Source organism: Sorex araneus, chromosome 6 (assembly GCF_027595985.1).
Source record: "Sorex araneus isolate mSorAra2 chromosome 6, mSorAra2.pri, whole genome shotgun sequence".
Taxonomy (NCBI): Eukaryota; Metazoa; Chordata; class Mammalia; order Eulipotyphla; family Soricidae; genus Sorex; species Sorex araneus.
In genome coordinates, this window is record NC_073307.1 from 142814191 (window position 1) to 142839919 (window position 25729).

Here is a 25729-nt window from a genome sequence, read left to right on the forward strand (position 1 = left end):
ATTTGAAATGAAACTGGGTTTCTTTCAGAATGAAGCTGTGCTAGAGAAGAAAATGAATGTGACAAAGAGGCTAGGGACCCAGAGCTTACTTTGAACCCTTAGAAGTCCCTACTAGACCCTAAAATCTCCTCCTGGAGATTGCAAAAACCCTATAGTAACACAACAACATGATTTTGAATGCATTTACTCCCACTCTCACATTGGAAATGCAGCCCTTCAAATTTTGGCTTTGTGGGGCTCGAACGATAGCACAGTGGGTAGGGCTTTTGCCTTGCATGTGGCCAACCGGGTTCGATTCCCAGCATTCCATATGGTCCCCTGAGAACTGCCAGAAATGATTCCTGAGTGCATGAGCCAGGTGTAACCCCTGTGTATCGCCAGATGTGACCCAAAAAGAAGAAAAAAAATTGATTTTGTTTAGTAAGAAACTAATCTCAAATTTATAAAATAATGTAAATAAACCAATTTTTGCTTTGTCCAAGTTTTACAGTGGGAATAATCTCTGTGAACTTGACCAGAAAACGCAGAGAATATTTTGTCATAAGATGTTAGCAACTTCCCATGCTGGATGTTTTACATAAATCTTGTAAAAGATCATGATCAACAAAAACAATTTTACAACACTTCCACTTCCAAAAATCAATGCCAAAGGGATTCAGGTTTAAGTTTGATTTCCGCAAATCATCTTTCCTTGCAGAATGCAGAAAATCTCCAAATAACCTACACCAATGTTTCTCCTGAATTGAAAGGAAAACTGCTGAACCTTCAAGAGTCACTTAGACTAGTCATTTCACCTTTTAAGTGATGCTGCAGTGCCCAGCATTTAAGGAGGGGGAAGGAAGAAAATCACCTGTAATTTTTCAATAATGGGCTTCAGTTTTATAATCCAATAAATCAGATAAACCTCAAAATCATATAACTGTTCAAATAAAAGGTAGCATGTTCTCTGAAAACATTTAGTCTAGCTCCCCATTATGATATCAAAGTTCAATCCTTTCCGATATTTTGACAGAATATGTAGGATTTCCAAATGCAATGTAACAGGGCAAACTAATGTACCAGACATAGGCAGCATCAGAAACTATATTTTATGAGAATTTATGACAAATTCTAACTCCCTTCCCTCCTACTCAAGCATCCCACATTGTTAACTTACCTGCTTTCCTCCCCAATGCTCTTTTTCTCTCTCATACACACACACAAATACACACACACACACACACACACACACACAAAGAAATGCACATTTTCCATAAACTTCCCTCTGAACCAGTGAAAGGGTAAGAGAAGGAAGATAGACAGAATTCAATAGTAGTTTTTTTTTTTTTATCTCCGTAGAACTTGCAAACATTTGTAAAATCAACCCAAGTCTTTTGAGTATCCTAATTCCCAATTATGAGAATCTTTTGCCCTGATTCAAGTCTATTTACTAAGGGTTACCCTATTTATTCATTCCACCATTTATTCTCTCTTTTTTTTCATTTTTTCTTCAGCAAAATCCTCAATGTCATCAGAATACAGACCTTGGGTAAAAGACAATTACAATAGGGTGCCTGTATTAGAGTAGCTCACATACTGAGGAGGAAAGTAGGAAAATAGAAGTAAGAGATCTACAGTTCTCTAGCAAATAATAGGAATTGAGCTTGAGGCTAGATTACCTTTATAGTTTGGTCTTCATAACAACATTATTTTAGTTGGACACTTAGACAGATGTTTATAGTAACTTTATTATATTCCAGGCCCTGACTAGACACTAGATAAAGAACTGTTCTTATAGTTCTTTCATTTGAATGCTATTACTAATAGACTAAATACAGAACTGTTAATAAATATATATATGTGTGTATATATATATATATATATACGTATGTATATATAATCTTCGGACTGGAGCGATAGCACAGCAGTAGGGCATTTGCCTTGCATGCGGCCAACCTGGGTTTGATTTTGATTCCTCTGCCCCTCTCGGAGAGCATGGCAAGCTACCAAGAGTATCTTGCCCTCATGGCAGAGCCTGGCAAGATACCCGTGGCATATTCGATCTGCCAAAAACAGTAACAAGTCTCACAATGCATACGTTACTGGTGCTCACTCAAGCAAATTGGTGAACAATGGGACTACAGTGATATATATATATATATATATATCAGTGATATATATATATATTTCAAAAACAAAAACAAACCTCAACCAAAAGTTGTCATAGAATGTAACATAGAGGGGCTGGAGGAATAGTACAAATGGTGAGGAACTTGCCTTGCACACAGACGAGGCAGACGACTCAGATTCAATCAGCACTCCCTATGGTCCCTTAGTCCCACTAGGAATGATTCTTAATCAAAGAGCCAGAAGAGGGCCCTGAGTACACTGGCTGTGATCCCAAAATTTATATGTATACACATATACACACACAATACATGTTTGAATGAATGTTTGTTTCAGAATAGATAGTAGGAGGTATGTGAGAGTCCTAGTTGACTAAGAATATGAGGAATCAATCTGTAGGAGGTGATACATTAAGATCTAATGTCATGGTAGAGCTGGGGAGATGGAAAAAGAGTGAAGATGCATGCAAATGACCCTGGCTAAATCCTTAAGACTACGTGTCCTGCTTAGCACCACCAGGTTAGGAGTTGAAGTCCCCGAAACATCTCCAGGCGGGACTTGGTGATCATTGAAACCACAAAGGCAAGCAGTACTTTATCTTCAGGTCCTTGTCCTGAACTACAGGCTGTTTGGCTGAGAATGGCTGGGAGTGGACCTCAGATCCCTGCACCACCACTTGGAAAACATCCCCAAACAAAAATAAAGAAGATGACCACCAAAGGAACTCCAGAACGTCTCCATGGCTGGAACTATATGAGGAGAGAAAATAGTACAAAGGAGAGAAACAAGTTTCTTTCTAGCAATGCAGAAAGATAAATTTGTCCTCATTATTTATTCATTCATGCTTTTTATACCCATTTCTACTGTTATTTTATATATACTTATATATTATAATGGTTATATTAATTATTATTTATAGTATATAATTTCTGATAAATTATCATATATTTATTATATGTCATATTTCTATATGAAAGAGGAGAGAAATGGTACTGACATGAAAATGGTGAGATTGTCCTGGAACAAACATAGGTGAAAAAATGATTCCAGATATGTTCAGTGATATCTATGGCCTCCTACTCATTTCTCTTTTACCTTTCATTCCTGAACATTAAAAATTACTGTCGAGGGGTGGGGTGGGGTGGGGGTGGTGGGAGGGATACTAGGATCATTGGTGGTGGACAATGGGCATGGGTGGAGGGATGGGTACTCAATCACTGTATGACTGAAACGTAAGCATGAAAGTTTGTAAGTCTGTAACTGTACCTCATGGTGATTCATTTAAAAATTTTAAAAAATACTGTATATTTTCCACTCAGTTATCAATCAAGTGATAGCTCAAAGGATAACAGCATGTTACATGTTAAGATATGCAGCTGGACAACCCAAGGATTCTGTGCAATGGAGGGCCACTAGAACTCTCATTTGTGAAGAGAGCACTGAGCTAACAAGGGAGTCAGAAAGAGGCAGTCTCCTCAGGACAGAGTCGAGCTGGGAGCAAGAGTTGCCTCAGCCCTGCACGCAAGGCTACTTGATACACACGAGAGAAGAAACTCCACATTGGAACTGCATGGGAACTGAGATCTTTGTGAGCTGGATTTGATAACCTTTTGCCAGACTTCTTGAGTGGATTAAATGTGCTCAAAGAATGTTGATGCTCAAAGAATGAGCAGAGTGAGGGGCCCTGAGGGAGGGATGTTTCACTGGGATTTCAACTTCCTCCCCTCTGGCCCTTCGCACATATTCTTGGTGTTACTTAGGCTGAGGAGCACCGACAAGCTGAAGAAATGCAAAACAGTGATTACTGGAAGACAATATCATGGAAATAGACGCATGACTGAAGAACCCAAACTTCCTCTGTATGTTTCAATTCTTCTTCCCTCTTCCCAGCTTTATCCCACCCAGTGTCCATTCCAGGTAGGATGGTCTCTGAATTCCATGTTCATTCTGAAACTTGAACTGCATGGTTTCTTAAGTTTTCAGGCTAAGAAGAGAGAGTTGGAGCTGACTTAAATCTTCCCTTTTTTTTCTGATCTTTCTGCCATTAATATAGACTAAATAATAAGTACTTCACCACCACTCAGAAGCCAAAACATAGAGACCAATTCCTGGAACTGACACATTTAAGTCTTAAAAGCAGGACCTACCATTTTTGTACTTGTAAAATAAAAAAATAATAATAATAAATTCAATTTATTTAGAATTCTGGAGTCAGATTATTCTTCTTTGCAGCTAGGAGTTATATAAACTGGTCTAAACATCTTCTGAATGCCCTCAGAAATAAAAATCACTATATATGTATCTATATATAGATATATATATCATAAAGCTATCACTATTAGTATCTCAGTATACAGCTATTCAGTTTTTCAAATTTGCATACGCAGGCACAGTTTGTTTATATGGTTGCCATTATACAAAGTCTTCCAGTTGTAAATTTTAGTAGTGCCTTATATCTATGCATTATTATTTTACTCATATCTTTTTTGTTTGACATGTAGAATGATGAAATTTTTCATTGCTGTAAACAATTTTATTAGCATATTTGTGCATGATGCATTTTTCATATTTCCTTGGGAGAGATTTCCAGAAAGGGATCAAAGTAAATGAACAATTCTATTACGTACAATACATAAACTCATATTGCTTTCGAAAAGTTAGGCCAATATTTGCTGCACCAATAATATATGAATGCATAAGTTTATTTATTTTTCTTTACACTGAATATTCACATCTAGAAACAATTGGTAATTTGATAGAACGAAGAACTTTTTTCTTCGAATTTCCAATCATATACCATGTTGTCATCTGGCTCAATGGTAAAAGCACTAACCTTGCAAGCATGAGACTGAAGTTGAATCCCCAATACTGACTCCCCACAAAATACAGAACATTTGGTTAAAGTGACCATTTTAGAAAAAGAGAGATCGCTCAAATAGAAAAGCACAGGTACAGTATAAACCGGGCCCTAAGTTTGACAGCCAACACTACATGTCTCTCTAAGCAACAATATCGCCCTAGAACATTGTTCGGACCCAGTCCAAAGTGATATTTTGTCAAAAACTTGAAAGTAGCCCATTTTTCCCCCAAAGCACCACCACAGATTGTACCAATTGAAATAAAGTGTTTTTTTTGGGGTGGGCATCTCACAAAGAGGCATACAGGGGCTATCTGGGCCATATCCAGTGATGCTTGGGGTACCAAAATGTACTGGAGATTAATCCTCGATCAGATGTATGGAATGCATTTGCCTAACCTACCCTTTGGCACTGAAAATGGCAGTTTTAATTCATAATGCACTTGACCATGGCTTCCTCTCTTGATGCCTCTTTCTTTCTATGAAGCCTGCCATTAGACTTTGAGTCTGTATCTCATAAAAGAGTGAATCTTCAAAATGATACCTAAAATTATAGAAGCTTATATATGCAGAATCTTTTACATCACAGAAAACCCTTTCAAGACAGGTAAGTTTCCATTCAGCAAAAGAATGAAGCTGATTTCAGAAAGCATAAGTGACTTAAGTTATAGAGCTATAAAATAGTAGAATGTACACTTCTGATATTTCAAGTCCAAATGGATTTCTAGTGCAAATCTAGTTTGACGCATTATTTTTTTCTTTGCATAGGATTTCAAATCAACTGGAAGACCAGTCCTAAAAAGAATTAGCAAAGGCCTAGAAAAATTCAAAATATGGAAAGAAGTTAATTTTGCCAAGTGAGTTCATATTTTATATTAGCCTTTATTGTTACTTGCTTTGTTTTCAGAATACATATTATGGCCACTTGAGAGGACAATAGGAAACATACCATAGAAGAGAGCCCAGGATAACCTCAGAGACTTTTATGACTGGGGCAAATGGATATTCTATTAATGAGGGAGACTGTAGCACTACACTGCACTGCACTGTCGTCCCTTTGTTCATCGATTTGCTCGAGCTGGCACCAGTAACGTCTCCATTGTGAGACTTGTTACTGTTTTTGGCATATCGAATATGCCACGGGTAGCTTGCCAAGCTCTGCCTTGCGGGCGGGATACTCTCGGTAACTTGCCGGGTTTTCTGAGAGGGATGAAGGAATCGAGGGAGAACTGTATAAACCTTAATGCTATAACTCTAGTGCATGGTAGTTTTGGAGAGAACAATGGTTAGCAACAATGAAGGAGGCCTTTTTAATATTAGCTTCTCAGTCTTCTAGTAGAGTGTTAATCAACCAGGGCTTCTACAAAACTGATGCAAAGTCCTATGATTTTCTATGTAGGTATTTGTGAATGCTTATCAGTTGGTCTATATTAACCCTTTATGGATAAGGAAATTATCTACATAAGTTTGAGTACAAAATCAAGTTAAGGAGATCTTAGAGATAAAATAAATTAATTTAATAATGGGAGGAAGAATATTGAGACCTGTTGTTAAATTAGTGCAAGGAATCCAACTTAATTTTTATCACTTTCCTTTTAGAATTGTCAGTGAACTGCATATATGACTAGCAGAAAGTGAGATTTCAGTGAAATCTTTTTTTCACATGTTACAGACATTGAATGAAGAAACAACAGGTATTTCCCAAGAAGGAACCTATAATGAGCTAGTGAATCAGGTCTTTATTCATACTGTTTACTCTCCAGAAACCTCACTGTTGAACAAACTCGGCCATAATGGTAAAAACTCCCATCAGCATACGAAGAATGTTCAAAAGTCAGCAGGATGCTTTTCATGGGATAACAGGTGTTGTTCAAGATCAAGAAATTGATGGTCTACTTTCTCAATAACTGCACAACAAATATAAGAGAATTCTGGTTAATGATCAAATTAACAAAATGTTAAGGTTAAATGGAAATTAAAGAGAAACAGAGAATAGAGAGAGAAAACCAAAAGGAGAGGAAGAGACAGAAACTGAGGCTGGCATCATAACCCTCATTAAGGTAAGTACGTGTTGGGTAACTCTATCCTGGGAGCTGGAGTTTATGTCCCACTATTGACTTTTGAGTCACATAAAGTTGAACTTATCACTTATTTTTTTAATTGAGTATTCCCATCTGCAAAATGGGCGGAAACATTTTTTCCAAAGGTTTTTGGAAGAACTAAGTATGATCAGGTATGAGGAAAGCATGGAGCAGTACCCTGGTGCCACGTCCTCTATACGGGTGGGGGTAGGGGATCGTTCCCCAAAATCCCTACGCATTGGGGTCAGGGGCACCACAGCGAGCAAGCCAGGCATCAGTACCCAGTTGTCTCTCCTTCAGGCAAAGGGGGTCCCAGTGGGGCTGGGGAATCGGGGGGGGGGGACTTGATTTCTTTCCAAGCACCCCCTCCCCCTAGGGCTGCCTTCTTCAAATTGGTTTTGTTGGAAGTGGGGAACAGAGTTTGAGATACATATTTTCGAAAAAAATTATCTCTCCACAAGAACCCCACTTGCCAGTTGTGTGATATTCGAAATGGTAAGTCCAAAGCGAATTTGATTTTACCGAAAACAAAGATCACCGGAAAACTAGCCAGTATGGACCACGAGCCAGTTCTCAGAATTTGGAAAGTAAACTGCTTGATAAATATAAGAAAACATTCTCCTAAATGTTTGGAGAAAATAACCTTTCTCAATTCACTTGTTTTTATTCATATATAATATTTCTGATATTTTATAATTTTATCATGGATTTTCCTTTTATAGATCAATACATTATATTTTAAAAATAAGTCTAAATTTTATTTAACAAAATTAATGTCTTTTTTAAAATAATTTATTTATTTTTAATTAGAGAATCACCGTGAGGGTACAGTTACAGATTTATACACTTTTGTGCTTATACTTCCCTCATACAAAGTTTGAGAACCCATCCCTTCACCAGTGCCCATTCTCCACCACCAGTAAACCCAGCGTCCCTCCCACCCTCCCCCCAAATTAATGTCTTTATCTTTTTCTCTTCAGAACATGACTTTAAGGCTATGATTTTCTCACATTCCCAGTTTTGACATATTATTTATATTCTATTCTTGAGTTAACTTAAAAATTATTTTTGATAAATAGATGTGATAGCACAGCGAGTAGGGCATTTGCCTTGCACCTGGCCAACCTGGGTTCAATTCCTCCATCCCTCTTGGAGAGCCTGGCAAGCTCCCCTTGGCGTATTTGATATGCCAAAAACAGTAACATTAAGTCTGACAATGGAGCCCTTACTGGTGCCCACTGGAGCAAATCGATGAACAATGGGAGGACAGTGATACAGTGATGAGTAAAGCATACAAATTGTGTTTCAGACAAGCATCTTTTGGTTCTATTTAAAGGTCTGAGCAGGAAGAAGCAAGCAAAGAGTCTGAGAGGACCATTTGTGTACCTAAGTGTGTAATGATAGGGGCTTGGGGGAAATGGGTTTCCTTTTAATACTGAAGTTTATTTATAATGATGACATTAATTACACCAAGTTTAGCATCTGGTATAGAGTAGGTTCTAAAATGTAAACAACACTTTAAAACACGAAGCTGGGGACTGTGGCTGCTGGAAATTCTCCTCACAATAATTAAAGAAATAATTGCGACAATTTAAAAATAACAAAAAGCCAAATTAATGTCAAACTGCCTATTTGCAAAATCTACAATTTTGTTTTTGCTTTGTTTTTGGTTTTTGTTTGGCGATGGGGCACTCCTGGCACTGCTTAGAGCTTATTCCTGCTCTGTTCTCAGGGATCATTCCTGGTGTGACTCAAGGAGTCTTATGCAATGCTGAGGATTGATCCTAGGTTGTGCAAATGTAAGGCAAGTTCCTAGCCCATCTTTCTGGCCGAGGTCTACATTTTTTATAGAAACAGCTCTGCAATTAAAGAGATCTGTGTTCATTTTATCAGGTTTTGACTTTCTATGAGCATAAAGATGTAAACGAGTTGGATCCATTTCCATTCTAAACTAAATTTTGGAAAGTGGATAATGTCTGTATAATAAGTTGGCCTAGACCTGTTAATTATTTTGTGTAATAAATCACCTCAATTCATATAGATTTAGCCATTGTCTGCCTTGGATGATCTGTTACTCAACACTTTTAACCATAATTCACAATTTTTTAATAAACGCTGTATACCCAAGAGTATCTATTTTCAATTTAATAAGTCAAGTACTAAGGTTCAAGGTAGAATGCAATGGAAGTCTAAAGTCACAAGAATAAGATAACAGTAACACCACAATGAATATTGATCACCACCTCAGTAATAAATGTTTAGTGACACAGAAAAGATAGCAGACTTTTAGACTAGATCATCATTTTCATGATGATGATCTGGGCTTTAAAATCATAATTTTAGCATGAAACAGGATACTCAGTAGCCTACTGTACCTTTAACAGAGGATTTGTGTGTCTGGAGAGATAGAAGAGTGGGTAGGTAGAATGCTTGCCTTACGTGCAACTGAGCCAGGGAATGTGGGTTCAATCGATGGCACCCTCTATGGTCTCCCAAACCTCCAGTCATGGCCCCCGAGCGTAGGGTCAGGAGTCATCCCCAAGCACTGCATTTGTGTGGCCCCCAAACAAGCAAATATTAAACAGGATCCATATTTTCCCAAATCCCAGCTCCAACAATTATTCGTCATATCATCCTAAGCTTCTTGAACTTTCTATTTTCTAGTTTTCTCATCTGCATATCAAGCCGCTTAAGAATACTACTAGGAAGATAAGTTTACATTAAGAACTAAGCAAAATGTTTTTGCAACTCTGTCCCTGGTAGAAGATAAATATTTAATAAAGACTAAAATATACATGAAGTTTAAAACTTAGACATTTTCCTAGTTTCTAATTATGAATTCTTCAAAGTCTTATTTTGAAATAGGAATCTTCTGAAATGCATCCCATATTTAATTATTTAAAACTGTACATTCATCTTTGAGTTTTAAAACATTGAGATTTTAAAGTGACAAGGAGGTCAATACATCGTTTACCTTTTGTTTTTGTCCTCACTGTAGTCTACTATAGAGAGAATGTGGGAGGACAAGGGCCCTGCCCTCTGGGAACATGTGAAGTTTGGCTTCTAAGGATTTAGCAGATCAAAGTACTATAACTGAGAAGAGTCCAAGGTGACAATTCCTATTACTGTGTTCAGAATGGTAGAAAAATCCTCAAACCATATAATCAAAGTCGACTAAATGAAGTACTACAATCATCCTATAATAACCTTCCACCTAGAACATGAAATTTTGATTCAGGAGAGACCAAAAATTTTTCTTGGAACCACAAACAAAGATCTCTCATTTATTAGTTACTTCTGCAAAATACAGAATATAAAACAGACCAAAAAAGGGAAGAGAGATTGGCCAATTCATATGTATAAATATACATAGATCTGTATAGCATAAATATGCATATAACCAGTGATAATGTTAGGAGTTTCACCTACTATACGGGTATGCATGTTGTGTGTCTGTGTGATTGTATGAGTGTAATGGGGATGTTAACATCTTGTAGGTTTACTTAGAAGTTCATTCTCTTTGTATCAGCTTTGCTTCCTTAGTAGATTTTTTTTTCTCTGTTACTTCTTTACTAATTGGGCAAATGTGATAATTTGTAATGGGTCTCCAACTCATTAGTGTAATTTAGTCAGGTTCTACTGTATTTCACCAGACACACCAACCAGTCTGCTGCACACATCTGTTTTTAGAGCTCTATTTCATAAGCATTTCTGTTTTAAAATTGAGAAATGATTGCCCCTTAATCAGCTATTTGTTATAGTGAGTTACATAAATACATGCGGTGTCATCCATAAATTTAGGATAGAACACAGCAACAATTAGCATTTGCATAGAGCTTTAAAGTTTACAAAGCTTTTTCTTACTCAAACACAAAATCAAACGCATTTCCCTGTTGGGAAAGGCATTACATAAATTTTTGGTGCCAAGGATTGAACTCAGGGCTTCAAATATGTTGAAGCACATTACATGATTTTTGAAATAACTTAAAAAGGAAGCATACCAGATTTCTAAGCATCAGAATGACTAATCCAGACCTGGTCTGTGGAACACTTGCCATTCATTTAGCCTCTGTGAAGTTAAATGTTGCATAATGCCTGCTCCATGCTTATTTTTTCAGAGAGCAGCAAGTTCTAAATCAAACGTAAAGTTTCAGACACAGAGTAAATGCTGAATAAAGGCGAGTTGTTAACATGATCCCATCTGGCAGATGTCTTTTCCTTCTTTTAAAGATGCTTCTGTCAAATGACAGAGAAATTAGACTGTTGTCAAATATGTAACTAGGCTGAGAAGACTTTAGAGTCAGTTATGTAAAGGCAAATATCTACTCACTCCTAGAAGACTGGAAGGCTGAGTGTTGCAATTTGATAGTGCAAGGCTGGTTCTAGAGGAAGCAATGCATCTGATCTTTACTCCAGAATTACTTAAAACTGTCTGAAAGGAGTTGCCTGAGACTTGGAGGTGGGAGGGGGGGGTTGGGGGTTTGGGGGGAGGTGCAGATTCAAAAAGTCAAACACTTCAACAGTGACAAAGGTGGGTCAGAAAGAAGTGTGTGCCTGTTAGAATTAAAACAAACAAACAAACAAACAAAAAACAGAAGGAACACAGAAAATCAGGAAAAGGTCATGGGGGAGGCAGTGACAGGGATAGGGAGAAAACTTGTTTCGCAGACCTCCAGATTATCAATTAGATGAGGTTAACTACCCAATGAGGTGAGTAAATTGTCACTGTCACTGTCACTGTCATCCCGTTGTTCATCAATTTGTTCGAACGGGCACCAGTAATGTCTCTCAACGTGAGACTTATTGTTACTGTTTTTGGTATATCCAAAACGCCACGCGTAGCTTGCCAGGCTCTGCTGTGCGGGTGCGATACTCTTGGTAGCTTGCCGGGCTCTCCAAGAGGGGTAGAGGAATATTACACGGGTCGGCTGTGTGAAAGGCCAACGTCCTACTGCTGTGCTATCGCTCCAGCCTGAGTAAATGGTATAAGGGAGTATTATTTTCTCAAAGTCTTACTCAGATGCAGATAGGAGAGGAACGCGGCAGAACAGTGCTTTATCTGTTGAATCTGAAAGTTCTATTCTCACCAGGAGAAAGAGAGTCAATGTGTTATTCAAACAGGAAGCCGGCCAGATGCCACTGACTGCCCCCATCTGGACTGATCAAGATGCTTTCTAATCAGTCTGATTGAATGACTGCCTCTTGAGGGGAGGAAGGGATCCTAGCCTACTTTGTAGATTTTGTGGTCAGAATCAGAGATGGTTGGTCTTAATTTGTCAATTGCCTTTGGCTGCTTCAAGATCCCAGCCTTCAATCCAGATCTCAAACCAAGAGAAATGGTGTCTAACGAAAATGCCTGGCCAACTTCTAAATGTATTGTTGGAAAACAATTATCTTTCTGGCTAGAGGAACAAGATACTGTTAACTATTCAGAGTAGTAAAAATAACTCTTATAACTCTAAGAACGCCAAACACCAGAAATGGCCTTAAGATTGGAAGATCACTACATAGTGGTGTGTTGAGTGTTTTTTTCATCTGCACCAGCAGATCACAGACATTTCTCTCAAGACATACCATTAGAGGTTTAAACCACCTATCTATCTGACATGCTAATTAATTAACTAATTAATTATTGGCTTTTTGGGTCATACCCAGTGATGCTCAGGGATTACTCCTGGTTCTGCACTCAGGAATTACTCCAGGTAGTGCTTGGGGGACCAAATGGGGATGCCATGGATTGAACTTGGGTCAGCTGCATGCAAGACAAATGCCCTACCCACTGTACTATTGCTCCAGCTCCTGACATGTCAATTTTAGAAGGTAATAGCTCACCTTCCAGAAAAACAAAAGAATAAGGGGACGTACTCAGTTCTTGGTAAGAAAGAAAGGCTGAGAATACTAGAACATGGTGTATATCTATATAGGGTCTCTTTTCAGGTTCAGGAGTCATTGGTAAAAGAAAAAAACGTCATGAATATTTGTTTAAGCTTTCAAACATAGTCAAAGTTAATAAAGAACCTGAGAACTGGTCATTGATCTGAGTGGTAAGTAGGATAGGATCTCAGGGCTCATCTGGGGTGGAGGGATATTCTGATGTAGGGGGTGGTGTTGGAACAGTGTACGGATGAAACACTATCATTAACAGTATTGTAAACCACAATGCCTAAAATAAAGAAAATAGGATATATTTCACCCCAAAGAACATGGGCATCTATAAAAGGCAATAGAAGAAAACAGAGAATACTATATAGGACTTTATGTGTATAGCAAGATCAAGCCTACAATGGAGGAAATCAGGGAATTGGAGGCTCTGTGGTCAGATACATTAAGGAGTTTTTCATGGATGGTATGTAGTGAATGACTCAATCATCTTGATTTAAAGGTAGGGTAAAGTTTAGTTTCCTCATTTGTATCATAGGAATAAAAATACTTCCTATTTGTAATCTATGAGCTTTCTAGCAAACCACCTGGAATAATATAGTGTTCAACACATGGTGATTATTCTGTTAGGTTGTGATTATTTTCTAAAATATCTTTTATTCCATGCATTTATTCTTGGCTACCAATGATTTGTTCATGCATTCCCACACCATTGAGCACTGTAGAGATGGAGAGCATTGAGCATTGCCGTCCCGTTGCTCATAGATTTGCTCGAGCGGGCACCAGTAACATCTCCATTGTGAGACTTGTTGTTACTGTTTTTGGCATATCAAATATGTCACAGGTAGTAGCTTGCCAGGCTCTGCTGTGTGGAGGTAAACTCTTGGTAGCTTGTCAGGCTCTCTGAAAGGGATGGAAGAATCGAACCTCAGTCAGCCTCGTGCAAGGCAAATGCCCTACTTACTATATGCTATCACTCCAATCCATTTTCTCTTAAGAAACTGGATTTTTGTGTTGTTTTTAGGACTAACCCAATGTTTTACTTTATTCCTTAATCTTCCCCAACCACATATCCCCAGTGATAGCTCCCTTCTCTGAATAATACATACTGACTCTATCAATTTTTATTTCAATTGCCTATGATTGTTTGGAGAGTTAGATTCTCCTTTGCCAAAATAATAAATATAATGTCAATGTATTTGAGAGAAAATTACGTTGCTTTCATATGTGTTTCACACTATAACATTATCCAATAGTAAATATATCAAGCTTCAGTTACAATCAGAATTCCAAGAAGAAGATCCTAATTCCTTTCATGTCTTCTGTGACTTTTAATGTGCAATGTGAATATAAAAAAATAAATAAAATTCCCTATAGAATAAGTTAAAATCTTCCATCCTTGAAGCACTGACCATCAAACACTTAACATCTCAACTTGCTCATATATATATATGTATATATGTATATATGTGTGTGTGAATATATGTTTACATACACTAAGTATAGCTAGAAGTCACAAACGAAAATTAGCTCTGTAAACCTACATTATATGCCAGAGCAAAAGAAATTTTATATGGAGAAAAAGGAGAGTTGAAATATTTCTTTCTCTGATAGTACAAAGTTCAAGAATTATTGTAACCCCCTTTCTTATTAAGAAAGCTTTAAAATGAGACCTCTTCTCCTATTTAGAACCAAACATTCTAAAATGTGACCCCTTCTGTTTACATCCCAAACTGAGAGCAGTTTGGAACTTGACTTTCAAAGGAATCCCACAACTCATGAAATTTTCACTTGGTACTCTCTTCCTTTCTCTAATCTCCTTGAATGCACCGCACCAAATACTTCTTTTTCCATAAACATTCTTTCCACTGGCTTCAATATTGTTGAAAGATAATTTTCCTCCACTCATCTGTATTTTGTCACTGGAGATACTCACTTTTTGTTTCATTTATGTGAGGTACATTTTGTATAACCTCTGGTACCAAAGAGTGCAAGAAGATTTATATGTAAACTTATTGCTATATTGTTATCATAATTACATTATGATTTATAACTTCCATTATATTTTAGTAAATACAATTATTATAATATCTTTCATTTAGTGCCAATTAAATTTCCATCTCTATTCTTCATAAATATTATTTTTCTAAATCACTTTACAGTAATCCAACAAGGTAATATTGAAAAAAGGGTACAAGAATAATCTGCATCCTTGATGAACATATTAACAAACACATGGGCTGTAAAGAAAATATAGAGGGTAAGGCACTTCCCTTATATGTCACCAATCTAACACCCAGTGTGATCTCCATCACTTCATATGATCCTCCAAAGACAACCAGGAATGGCCCCTGAGCACAGAACCAGGAGCAAACCCTGAATTTACCTAGGCATGGCAAAAAAAAAAAAAGGCAACTCCATAAATTTCATTCCATGAATATCATCTGATATGACTCCGTTCATGACATTGTTCATGAAAAATGAACTAGTCCCTGATGTTCCATTTGCTCTCAATGGAACGAACATCTCCAAATGCAGCAGCTATGTGTTCCTAGATAGAGAACTCGACATGAGGAACGACTTGGCACCAGAACTGCACAGGAGGAAGAGGGCAGCGTGGAACGCCGGAACACTTTCAAGAGCGTTGAAGACGTGGTTAAGAGGACACAGAACCTCCATCTCCAGGCAAATCTTTTCGACTCCATGGTTCTTCCTGCAATAACATATGCCTCAGAGACCTGGGACCTAAGAAAACAGGATGAGAATGCTATTCGCTTATCCCAAAGAAGAATTGAAAGAGCTCTGCTTGGAATATCATATTTCACTCAAGTGAAAGAAGAAATCTGGAGTTCTGACCTCCGTTGATGATCAAGAATCAGGAATGCTGTCTCATTTGACAAGGCATCGAAAATCAGGTGGGCCTGATATGTAATGCAAGTTAGAGATGACTGCTGGACTAGAGCTGTTACCGACTGGATTCCACGGGACATCAAAAGACCGAGTATCAGCCCACCTACGAGATGGTCAAACTTCTTCCTCAAAACCCTGAACAAATGGTTTGAGGCTCTTCATGTTCCTGGAGCGAGCACATACCATTGAGCTACACTAGCACGGGACAGGGATGAATGAAGATGTTACTGGCACCCGCTTGAGCAAATAGAAGATCAACGGGATGACAAGTGATGATTCTTATTACACAGGAGACTTTTATTTGATTACTGTGTTCCACATCCTACAACTGTTCATGCTTCTGTATCACTGCCAATAGCTCTTCTAACATCAAACATTTGAATAAGATTTAGGCAATTATCAAAGTTAAATAATATCTAACTCAAGCTGTGGATTCTTCTAGAAAACACAAAATTATGACACTGATACAGTACTTTATCAAGGGATCCAATGGCTCAAAGCAGTCCATTGGTCTGCTATTAACGAATTAATAGTTCGCTTAAATAACATCAACACTGAGACCAAATCTTTTCACTGCAATAGCAATTCCTCAAATAGGAACAGGACTGGAGCGATAGCACAGCGCGTGGGGCATTTGACTTGTATGCGGCTGACCTGAGTTTGATTACTTTATCCCTCTCAGAGAGCCCGGTAAACTACCGGGAGTATCCCGCTTGCACGGCAGAGCCTTGCAAGCTACCCAGGCTTCTTCTTATTCTTCTTATTGTTATTGTTCTTGGTGTATTCGATATGCCAAAAACAGTTACAACAAGTCTCATAATGGAGACGTTACTGGTGCCCGCTCGAGCAAATTGATGAACAATTATACGACAGTGCAGTGCTACAGAATAGAAACAAGTTGGTTTGGTTTTATTCAGAGAAGAGTTGGTCTAGTTGGTCTGCATTCAAGGATTAATGTTAAAAAAGCACTGAATTTGCAACCAAAATGACTTTCTAAAACCATTATAAAAGAAGATATATTTATCAGCTTCGATGTGAGTCAGAATTTGAAGTTACACTATGAACAACTTTCTACCTGTTCTTTACTTTGGGAATATTAATCTTTTTTTCCAGGAGCAAATCATCCAACTTACCTAGCACTGTGCCTAGAATATGGAGCCTATGTGTTAACTACATAAGAAAATCTATTATAAGTTATCATCATACTGCAATTTATTTTGGCAATATTATCTGGAGTGTTCTACACAGAATTTTCTTGGTATAATAAAATACTATGCATACAAATTCTGATGCCTGGAGCTATGGTAGGGGCCAGGGAACCTGGGTTTATTATTTTGACCAACTGACATCCTTCCTCTCTTTCTTTTACTACTCAATTTGGATTTTAAGGAAAGGATCTAAAAATGCCAGGGACATGGATCTTATATTCTTTCTTAGCAAGCCATAAAATAGACTTCATCCATTCATTATAAGGACAGAAAGAACCCACAATCTGAAGGACAAAAACCCTGCTCCCTTCCTGCACAGGGAAAGGCTGACTTTGCAGAACAGAAATACCTGGGTCAAGTGGTACCAGCCGTGCAGAGTTAGCAAAGCAGAATTGGACTCATCACTGACAGCTCAGCTCAGCTACATTAATAGGAACAAGATTTTTTACATCTTCTGCAATATGTTCTTGAACTTAATAAAGGTCATATACAATGACACAGTTCCAACATAGGTCAGACTCCTGCAGATGAATCTTAATTCTGTTTAACGATCAAGTTCAAATTCCGGGGTGGGGGGGAAGGGGACGGGAGCCTTGAAAATGGGCAGTGTGCCCCATCCAAAGGCAGGAATCGCAGCAGTGACAAGCACAGAGAAACCTGCTCCAATTCCCCACAGCAATGACTTCAGTGCTTATACCTGGTAGGTGCTTAATAAATATGCATCTTTCCATTGACTGTGAGCAAAGCGAGATGTTAGATAAAGAGCAATATTAACACCACTTGCTGACATCTGAATTGTGTTTCTGTGACTACATATGGATGGGTGCACATGATTCTCTCTACTTACATTCAGTATCATTTTGGAAATTGTCAGCGTAAGTGAGGTGACATCTGGAAAGGGCACTTTGGTTGCTCTGAGAAAGGATCTGAGGAAACTGTGGTACATAAAATGAGCTAATTTACAAAAATACAGCTTTCTCTCTCAGTTTCACTGAGCTCTTGGATTACATAAGGGGCTTTTGTCCATCTGCATTAGTGATATAAATACACTGAATCATGGTGACCTTACTAATTCTCTAACTCAGAGTGGAAAACAGAAAAAAATATATACATGTGAACGATCTATAAAATTCTAATTTTATATCAGATAACTTTTGCCAATTACCGCATGTGCAATCATTTGTTCACTAGGAACAGAAGCCCTTTGAATGACAAATTGTCTCTATTTTATTATTTTATAGGTAAGAATGTTGAAGCTCCAAAGTATCTGAGTTCTACCACACTCAATGCTAAAGCCAGTGTTCATAGTACCACATTCTCTTGCATCATGATTTTCAAGTCATTCTTAACAGCTAGTCTCTCTGCCCCCACCCCAAATCTGTGACAATCACCATGATCCATACATTATAAATATTTATCCATACATATAGCTTTCAAGTTGAGCTCAAATAGTAGTCATTGTAGAATGGCGTTTTCCAGAGCCAACCAACTTTATGAAGTTCATGATTTCTCAAAGGGAAACCTAGCACAACCAAGTACTTTTTTGTCTATTTTTATAACCCAATGCCAATACATAAAGTTCTTTCAACAATTATTGAAATAAGTCTGAAATTATATATCTTATAGATTGATCACTTAACTTCACACTCACATACAAATTTAAAAGTAACTAAAAATGCACCAGGGAAATTACTGAGTACTTAGTGAACGTGGGAAAACACTCAAGTTATAATATTACGTATGATAATATCTCTATTTCCATTGTACCTTGCATTTCTAAGCAACGTATAATAACATTTCATTCTGCAATAATCATTTTATTCTGCAACATTTCATCATAATCCTAATGAGAACACTATGAATTTAAAAAATGTTTATCTCAGGGCCAGAGAGATAGTAGAGGGGTTACGGAGCTTTTCTTGCAGTTGGCTGACCCCGATTGGAATGCTGACACTGAGTACGGTCCCCTGAGCACCATTGGGAGTGATCTCTGGGCACACATCCAAACGTAAGCCCTCAGCACAGCCAGCAGTGAACCCCTCCTCACAAAATGTGCTTATTTGCACAGAATATAGAAGGAAATTAGAATTCTGCAATATTGAGTGACTTACTGACCATAGAGTAGCATTATCTATCCATAATTGACAGTCTCTTGAGTCTTAATTCTGGGTTTTCCTTTTCTTGATTCTAACCCTAACCTTACACCCCACTGACCCTCCCCCCATCTCCACCAATCATCAGCACCATCTTAGCTGGGGCTACTGAGTGACCCCAAATGGGGATACAAAAAATTGAACAAACTTATTTATAAAGCCCACATCAAAGCTTATATACTAGTCACACTTCAATCAATCCATTTTTTAAAAAAAAAATTGTAGGGGACCTTGGGAAGTTGTCATTAAGTGATGGAGAATAGCAAGAATACACACCACTCTCTTCATCTGCTATCAGAGAATCTCTCTCGTTCATCCCCAGGGTCTGCGTTTTCTGCTAAAGCTGATGCTCTCATCTATTAGCATTAGCCCCAATGCCAGTCTCAGTTCTTGAGCTAACAGCACACACAGCTCTGGGCTGTTGTCATGACTCAGCAATCAAAACTTCAAGTTCAGTCTACCTAGTCCTGACCCAGCTTCAGGGCCAGCGCTTCTACAGCTCGTTTTTGCTCTTCGACTTACTAGGCAATCTTTCTGATTTCCTTTCAAGAGTCTCAGGAGCTGACTTCCCAGCTGTCAGCAGTGTTTGTTGCAGAAGGAAAGAGCCATTCATGTGTTAAGTGCCCAAGGTCTTAAAAACATAGAAACATGTTGCAGAATGTCAGGCCTGGGTGGCTCACTAGAGCAAAGACCCACAGAACGGCTGGCCAATTGACTGGAACTAAACAGAAAGGGAACTGGAATTGCCTTTATTCCCCACAAGCCAACTCAAGGTAATCCACTGTCAATTAATTCTTATATATATATATATATATTTCACATATATGACACATTATTAAATACATTTAATTTGCATATCAATATAATATTAATATATTAACATTAATATAACATGTAAATAATTAATTATATGATTAATATCTATATTATGATATTAAACAATACAGTATTATAGTATTTATAATATAGTATTATAGTATATATATTACAGTCTATATGTGTGCATATGTATACACAGCATTAAAGTTTATATGTGTATACACACACATATACACATACACACACGCACACACACCACATACACACCAGCTGTAGATGTCCAGTCCTTAGCAATTCTGACATTCTACTACTGCTAAGAGGGAAAGCCGTCCCCCCCTCCCTCCAGGCCCTCGTGCTACTTTTGCTCCTTCTGAACTCTGTGTTTTCTGAACTATCACAAGAAGACTAACACCTGTAAACTTCCAAGCACTCTCTACCACAAAGCAGAAGCTAAAAGAGATGAACGATATTCATGGGTCTGAAGTCAGTTCCGACCCAGAGCCGTTTACCACTGCTAAACTCAGAGCTGATAAGAAAGACTCCGAGTTACAGTTGCTCAGTGAGGGGAACCCTAGAGCTACCCGGGAGACGCTTTGCGCACTGCATGAGCTGTAATCAGAAAATCCTGAGTTGGCTGGGACCCCACTTCTATTATTAGCCTAAAATAAGTGATAATGAAAGTGTTGCTATCGCTCGAAGATCCACTCATTACAATTATTAAATCGCAAAGACACAAAAGCTGAGATGCTATCCTGATTTTTTTTTAAAGCGATGATGTTGAGAAGAATCTATGCAATTCATTTTCTTTTTACTAACACCACAAGTCTAAATATACCCACACTGGGTGAGAATGTGAATGGGAGGGGGAACAGTCAAAATGAAAGAGTCTTAATATAAAGAGGCACTAATTTGTCAACTTCCCAAACAGCATTTTCCAAGGCCTTCTTTATATTCACAACAATCCCAGCACAAAACAGATGACATAAAAATCCTGTCCTGAGTACCTCATACTGGTGATAAGAACTGCAAGCTACTAAGATGCTGACGAACCTACAGAATGGGGACTGTTCAAAGCGGGGTCTGAGAGACCTCCCACCTCAAGCTGTAACCCATTGACACTTAGCAAATCAGGAACTGGCTTTCTCCTTAGTCAGTGGTATGTTCTAGTTTCTCTAGGACTCCTGACTTCAACTTTTAGGAGTTCCTGGTTTGTTCGAAAAAGAAAATAAAATTTTATTGGGGGGTTCTCCAATATTCAAATCATATAAAATGAAAAAAATCACGATAATAAAATTCTGTTGGAATCAAATAAAAGATAAACCTGTCTAAGCAGAAATAATTAATAAGAAAAAAATACCATAACTTATACTGCTAAGAGTTTACTAGTATGTATGTGTGCATCTATTAATTTGTATATATATAAAATCAAGAGCACTATGTAGATGATCAGTTACAGGATGGTTGGGAATCTTTTAACAGTTGCCCTCCTGTACATGCCTCTATAAGACTCTTATACAAAGACATTAGATAGATGGCAGGGACAGCAGATGATAACAGCAGTGTATAATGTCATTTCCATTTCTTTTTCTTTTTTTTTCAGGGATTTTAGGAAATCCCTTTTATTATTGATATCTCCAGTACGACACCTGGTATCTCTCAACTTAGATTCAAATCTTTGACCCATCAATAGTCTAAATAAATCTTCTATTACTGTTATTTCCTTCTATCTTTCCATAGACACAGATACTTGGAGAGAAACATCCAGAGAGGCATTCCTCTGCCTGGCTAACATTCCTGCTTCCCCTTCCATGAATATGTTCCCAGTCACACTCTGAGTTGGCTAACATTCCATGACATATCACCATTCCTCTTAGGATAAGCCATCCATATGCCCTGACTGGAGACGATGAAAGCTCTCTGGCTTCCTTGAGGTCTCTGCGTTTTAAAACTGTATTTTTCACCAGCGCTTCTCACTTCTTGGGAGAAGCTGAGTGATGCCAGGGCAGAGATAGGAATAGCCACAAAATCAGAATCACAGATACGATCACAATGGAATGGTATTTTCCCTTAATTAAATAACCTTGAGATGGTAAAAAACAGGTAAAAATAAACTATCCGCATGTCACTTTGAAGGGAGGAGGGGAGGGCAAGGGAGACACAACTAACCATGAGAATTACCAAGGGACTGAGTTAGGCAAGATGTTTGAGGGCAGTCACCTGAATTCCAATCCCTTCTGCTTGCTTCTATAACCAAGAGACAACAATTAATAGTCATTTGCAACTGCACTCTCCTGTCTCGGGCTCAGGGACTATAAGGGGATATTCCAGAATGAGAGGCTTGTCTTCATCAGGGGACAGTGCATTCAGAAAGGTTAATGAGATGCAGGAGCCAGAGAATCAGTACCAAAAATGAGAGATTCAAAATACTAAACAATTTCCACTTTGTTCTCATTTGCTCCAATTAAGAGCTGTTGGAGCAGCTTTTCTGTATTCCACACATTTGCAACTCTCTAGAGCAGATTTAACTATTCAAGAAAAAAATAAGTGTTTTGGGAGAAAAAAGTCGACTATTAAGTTATCATCAAAGTCTAGATTACACCCCCAACCCCCTACTTTCAGTCTGATCAGACACATACTTTTTGCCTTTAACTCAGAGCTTCTGTTAGAAGCTTTTGCTAATATATATATAGATATATATATATGATATATACATATGACATATATAATTTAAAGAGTATTTCAAGGAGAGAAGTTGACTCCCCCCTCACTTTAGTCACTGTGAAAACGTTAAATGAGTGTAAAAAGGGAGGTTAATGGGGGATGGTTATACAAATGGAAATAATCTCCTTGGCATGAAAATAGATCAAAATGCCACACACTGAGTTCTTTTGAGCATGACAATCTCTAAAAAACTGTGCTCTGAAACTGCATGTAAATTTTCCGAAACCAACAGGAAAGCACCTTCATTCCAAAGGAAAGGAGGACTCAGATCAGGTCCAAGTCGGTTGTCCCGTGACTTACCTTCTTTATGGATCTTCAAAGTTCACCAGGAGAAATTGAAAAATCCTCGAGTTTGTCTTGCACTACTCTATTTTTCTTGTCTTCTTTCAAGTCACACAGGAGAAAAATAATCAGTGTTCAAAGGGTCCATTTATCTGATCTTCCAGCACCAGCAAAATTTAAAAAAAAAACAAAAACAACAACAAAAAAACAACGTGTCCAAGAGACTCCGCCGAAAAGTAAGCCAAAAACTCATCAAAGGCGAGAGAGAGAGAGAGAGAGAGAGAGAGAGAGAGAGAGAGAGAGAGAGAGAGAGAGAGAGAGAAGGGATGAGTGGGGAAGGAGGAGGGTGGTGAAGGCTCCTGGCTCCAGTCTGAGCCCCAGAACCCAGAGAATATTTTCACGCTGTTGCAATCTCTGACGGCAGGATCTACCTGCTTTGGTTGTCACACTCGCAGGCACGCACACCTTGGCTTTCCCCCACACTCACAAACGCGTCCAAACGCACGCACACTCACACAGACCGGTGTCAGGAAAACTGTCAGTAGTAACGTAACCTCCAAGAGCAGCTGAGCGCTGCAGATGGAACGGCTCACTGTTACCTTCCCAGATCCGTGTAGGATCAAAAGAACATCCAAAAAAATCAAGGAGGGGGGGAGGGGGAAGGCCGGCAGTAGGTAGTTTCCCCGATCCCTCTCCCCCCCCTCACCCCACTCAGGCAGATGTCTGCAGCCAGGAGCGGGTCAGTCAGCAGAGGTGTCTGCACGCAGGGTGCCCCGGATTATGGCAAGGTTATTAATCTTGGTGTGCTGCATCCCCCCAACCCCCACCACTCGGCAGCCTGCATTGAGATGATTGCCAGAGCTGTGTCTGTCCCTGTTCTACTGCATTTTGCTCAGCCCTCTGATGCTGCAAGTGAGACACAGTGGAGGCAGGAATACTAATCAGGTGGTTAGCTACAGTTTCTTCAAGGCAGTCGGCATGCGGTACAGTAAAATGTGGACTTCCCAGGGCTGTGTGTGTGTGTGTGTGTGTGTGTGTGTGTGTGTGTGTGTGTGTGTGTGTGTGTGTGTGTTTGCGTGTCTTGCAGGGAGGCCAGTGAATCCGTCTCCAGCCAGAAAGCGAGATGGCTTGTATCCTGCCCCGGAGGACTCTATCTTCAGAATCATCACTGTCCTGCCATGCCATTGCCTATGACAGGATTTTGTTTCGGATCAAAAACAGAGGAAGGAGGGGGGGGGGGCGGGGGTAATGGTTTAGAAGCCTAGAGCTGACATTTGAACAAGAAAGAGAAGGAGGTGGGGGGGGGGGTGGGAGGGATGTCCAGGGAGACAAATTAGCTTTATAAATAGGCTCCAAGGAGACCAAGGCGAAATTTTAACATGCTGCTGCCCTAGCTGTTAAATGGAAATACAAAGCAATTTCAAAAAGCAGCCCCAGCCTATAAATCTTGGAGCTGGCAACAAGTATCTGAATTTGACTGATGGGACTGTGGATAAATGGATTCCTGGTAATATGAAAAGTTTACTCATGCATTCTGCTTTGTAGCTATGCACTCAAAGTGTGTGAGAATCTACATATTGTTCATTCATTTTTAAATATGGATTTAGGCTTTCTCCATACAAAGTTCTACCCTAGTACACAGTTTTTAATCAACAAACTATCAAATTGTAGAGAATGCCTGAGTGTCATATCACTAGTAGTTTGGCCGCTGACAACAGTGTTACCATACAGAACTCTCCTACCTGGAATGACTTTGGAGTTTTTAGAGCGAAGAAAGTATTACATCTCTTTTAGTTTGATCAAGCAGTGAAAGAAAATAGATGTATAATGGACTAAATGAATAATTCCTTGTTCTATGGAGGGTAAAATTTCCCTCTTCTGTTATCTGTGAACTTGAATTAGAGTCTCTTTAATTTAGTCAAGGGTGCTCACTGAATTCCTTAAGGTGAGTTAAATTGGCAAGATCCGATTAAGTATTGGACACTTAGAGAAGAGAGATAAGGGTGAATTATGGAGCATGTAATACCAAGTCCTGACAGCAGATGTCACAAGTGAGGTTATAGGTAAAATTCTAGCAACAACTGCAAACATTTAATGTAATTTAGTAAATAGATTTCCAAAAAATTTAGAAACATGAATTTTAAATTCTTATTTTACATAAAATGTAAAGGTGCAAATTAAAATTTAGAGAAAAACTTCCTTCTCAAATTATAATGTACTAAACTACAAGTAATTTTTATTGACAATAGAATGAACACCAAATACTAGACCACTGACACGTTAAGTTGTCACCTAAAATTAGTTCTAGAAGATATATGTTGATTTTAATTCTGTAGAGAGTTTTTAAATATATTGTAATGGAGAAGCTATGAGATAAAATACAAAACAATAAACTTAGAGGAAGTAAAACCAAGTTATTAAGATTCCTATATAAAGTGCTTGCTTTAGATTTCTATGTAAAAGTAATATACCTGTTTTATCTTATACATGTCTATGAAAAAATAATTTTAAAGGAGTTACTTATGTCAGAAAGTTAAATATTAGTAATAAGGAGGCATGGAGGCAAATATATGAAGAATGTTGATTATTACTCATAAATTTCATTTATTTTAATGTATGATTTTCAAATGAATGAATGAAATGAACTCATTTCTGATGTTCCATTTGCTCAACAGAACAAACATCTCCGAATGCAGCAGTTATGCATTCCTG

General features: G+C 38.3%; 1 protein-coding gene across 4 annotated transcripts in view; it reads right to left on the bottom strand.

The window, feature by feature from the left end:
• Positions 1-23687, bottom strand: part of LRRC4C (leucine rich repeat containing 4C) — a 1396500-nt gene extending 1372813 nt beyond the window's left edge. For all 4 annotated transcript variants that reach the window (XM_055143221.1, XM_055143222.1, XM_055143218.1 and 1 more), the window contains exon 1: positions 23036-23687. The gene's annotated coding sequence lies outside the window, so the exon portion shown is untranslated. The remainder of the gene's footprint in view (positions 1-23035) is intronic.
• Between the last annotated feature and the right edge of the window lie 2042 nt (positions 23688-25729).